The sequence below is a fragment of the Suncus etruscus genome, chromosome 2, assembly GCF_024139225.1.
Source record: "Suncus etruscus isolate mSunEtr1 chromosome 2, mSunEtr1.pri.cur, whole genome shotgun sequence".
NCBI lineage: Eukaryota > Metazoa > Chordata > Mammalia > Eulipotyphla > Soricidae > Suncus > Suncus etruscus.
In genome coordinates, this window is record NC_064849.1 from 17,902,038 (window position 1) to 17,905,860 (window position 3,823).

The 3,823-nt window shown below is 35.0% G+C and overlaps 1 non-coding gene across 1 annotated transcript; it reads left to right on the forward strand.

Annotated features, from left to right (window-relative positions):
• Positions 1–319: 319 nt before the first annotated feature.
• Positions 320–426, forward strand: LOC126002165 (U6 spliceosomal RNA). Its single transcript, XR_007492938.1, has one exon. It is a non-coding gene; the product is annotated as a U6 spliceosomal RNA (small nuclear RNA).
• The last annotated feature ends 3,397 nt before the right edge of the window (positions 427–3,823 follow it).

The window sequence follows — 3,823 nt, forward strand, 5'->3', positions numbered from 1 at the left end:
TTTTCTAGAATTCTTCGTAATTCCCAAAAGTATGATTGAGATTTGAGGGTAGGGAAACACACAGCTATCCTAAGGTATAGCTCCTATAGCTCTGTTCATTTGTTCAGGGATTCTTCCTGGCAGAACTTATCAAAGCCAGGCCAATCACACACAAAGGAAGTGCCTTGGGTAGCCACTGTACTATCTCTCTGGCCAGAAGTACAAATTTTAATCTTTGAGAAAGCAGAGACTGGACACCGTTTTCAGAGCTGAAAAATGTTCTACTATGCTTGAGTGAGTAGAATATGTTGACATCATTCTACCATGAAAATATTAATAGGTGCTCGCTTCAGCAGCACATATACTAAAATTGGAAGGATACAGAGAAGATTAGCATGACTCCTGTGCAAGAATGACACACAAATTCATGAAGCGTTCTACATTTAAAAAAAAAAGAAAATATTAATAGGCTATCAAATAATTTCAGATACTTACAAAAATATTTATCATTACAAATAAAAACAAAGTGATTATAAGTAAGTCATGAAAATTAATGCTCTTACCTAAAACATAAATTTTATTTATTGACTATGGGTCTATTTATTGACCATGGGTCTATTTATTGATCATTTAGTGTATTTTATTTTCCCCAAGCAAGTGAGAGAGTGAGTAGGAGGCCAGAGAGAAGAGCTAGAAGTCCCTGGGTGGAGTTTTCTGATCGGCCCAACCAAACAAACTCATGACCCACCCATACCAGTCAGAAGCCATGCACAAATTCCCAAGCAAGTAACAGAGTGAGCAGGAAACCAAAAGTAGGAGCCTGCAGCCCATAGGCAGAGCTATCTGATCTTCTTGAACAAGTGGGTTCTCAACACATCAACATATGTCAGAGGCCACTCCTAGGAGTACAGATTCCCAAGTAAGCTAGCAAGAGAGTGAGAGGCATGAAGGAAGAATAAACAGTCTATAGGCAGAAATCTCTATACTCATGTGATTAATATTTTATACTCACATAGCTCCACAAATAGTTTCAGTTCCCATGACCCAAAGTCAAGATCTCATCATTCCCAGAATTAGAGAGATTACTCAGAAGCCAGAACAAATTAGTAAAGGGAAAAAAATAAGGCCTAAATTATTATTTCTAAATCAAAGATAATTTTGCTAATTGATCCAAACAATTGAGATGATGGGGTTAGGGTTGACAAGAAGGAGTACTGGGGTTCTTGAGGGAGGGAGATAGGTAAACTGGTGATAGATCTGGTGTTAGAATTATGTATATGACCTAACCCAAAGTCAACAAGAATAGAGTCAAGAGACCCAAACTACTAAAAGCTATACACAAAATAGACTTGTTAAGCTAGCAGTCCAGGGGGCTAAGGGTGGAGACAAGGGAAGCATGCTGGGAAGAGGGGCAGAGGGAGGTCAACACTGGTGGTAGGAATTGCCTTAATTCACTGTCACTATGTACCTTAAATATAACTGTGGAAGACTTGTAAAAAAAAAAATTATGTGCATGAGAAGCTATCATAACAGTATTGTAAACCAGAGAATCTCAATCAATAAAAAGGACAAAATAAATAATAAGAAAACAAGATAAAGTAAAATAGTCAAATATTTTATTTATAAAACGTTAGTTTTGCCTTCCTGTGGATACTGGCAATGTTTAGACATTTTCACTGTTAAAACTAGGGAGATACTACAGGCAAGTAGTAAATAGAGACTGATTCTTTTAAGCATTTTATTATACACAGGACATCCCTCTACAGCAATGAATTATCCAACTCAGAATGTTACCATGACAAGATGGATAAACCTTGCACTACACTACTGTTCTGGATCTACAAAACAAAGCTTAAGATAAAAAAGTGAAAGGAATATACTGTTTCTAAACAGCATTAATGTAATAAAAATTTAAATGTAATAAAAATTTAAAATCCAAAAAATTATGAAGCAGTCAATAATTTAAAATGACTATGTTTGGTTTTCAATCACAGACAATTAGCAATGTAAATAAGAAAAAAAATTGGATCTATAATGAAAAATCAATAATACAGAACAAAGAAGATATGCAAATAACAAAGTCAGAAACCAAGGATATTGCATTATAACACTAAGTTAAAATGCTGAAAGAAAGATAAACATATATAAGCAAAGACATGGAGTATATATATATAAATGATACAAAAATAATTTCTAGGAAGGAAAGTGTTAATTTCTAATGAGAAATGGTAACAACAGTAGTTTACCTATTGCAAGAGGAAATTAGTGAATTTTAATATATAGCAACAGGGCATGCAAAAAAAAAAAACCTGAAAGAAGGCAATGAGCAATCAGAGCTGTAAAATTCTTCTAGTCATTGATTTGCATGCAAATATACATTAAGTGGAGTCCCTGAAAAATAGAGGATTAGGGAGGAGAAAATCTAGTAAAGTCTAAATACTGTATATGTTTGATAAATTTATGAACTCTTAAATCCCAGAAGTGTGACAAATCTTAATACAAAGAAAATGTAATTGTTACTAACTAGGTTTTGACATAAAGAAGCTCTAAGATAGATGCCACCCTCACCTGCCAGCACATCTGGCATGAATAGAATGATGTCCCCTCAGCAAAGACACTGAAATCTTAACATTTAGTACTTTTGCTTATGACTTTATTTGGAATATGTCTTTCTAAGATAAACAAATTAAAATAAAGTCATACCAATTAAGACTCCCCTCATCCTCTGTTACTGATATTTTGTTTTGTTTTGCTTTGTCTCGGGATCTCATTTGATAGTTCTCAGGGATTAATCCTGACTCTGCACTCAGAGACTATGCCTGTCAGAGCTCAGGAAACAATATGTGGTGCTGGGAATCAAACGGGTGAGCCATATGCAGACAAGCATATGACTACTTTGTGTAATATCTGTTGTACTATCACTCAAGCTTGAGATTGTTATTGTTGATAGAAAAATATAAGGATGGCCCATATATAGGCCACATAAATATATAGGGCCATGTGATATTAGTGGGAGAGATTATAGTGATGTATTGACAAGGCAAAATTACTCCAAAGATTACCAGAAACTAAAATAAAGTTAAAAGACAGAATATCCATAAAAAAAGATAAAATACCCTTTAGAGCTCTCAAAGTATTTATTAACTTTTTAATACTCTTTGATTTTTGAGTTCTGACCTCCACAACTGTTAAGAGTCAGTTTAAGTATCCTGGGTATTAATCATGTGTCCTATTCAACACACTATGGCAGGTGTTGTAAAGATTTAGTCACAGCAGTTCTTGCTGCACTCAGATGTAATTTCTCCCTATTTAAGTAAAAAATATTAATGTAATTTCTTCCTTTACTACCTGTATACTTAACCCCAAACCCACAAAACTAAACTACCAGGGCAGTTGATAAATATTTTAGTTAAAATTTCAAGGAAAGAGTCATCTATTCACGGGTCCACAAAGCATTGCCCTTGAGCTCAAGAGAAGGATTTGGCTGGTAAAAGTACAAGAAACAGCTTCCTTTATTCAAGGAAAACTAAATTGTCGGGTATCATTACTGTGGCCAGATGTAACCTTTGGAGGTTCAGAGAAAGAGACAATCCATCTGGCATCAGAACATCTCTCCCCCTTGTCTTAATTCATGTCTTAATTCATTCCAGAATGTGAAGGAGACTTTATTGCACAAAGACCTTTTAATTCTTAAGGAGAATTAAATTACTGACTGAGCGCTGCAGTAACAAAGACCTTGAGCACAGAAACACATACAGAATTGATGGAGAAAATGATGTAAGAGAGGGAGGCCGATGGATCCCTGACAACTGTCTTTGTTTAATTGGCCACACATGTTTACCAG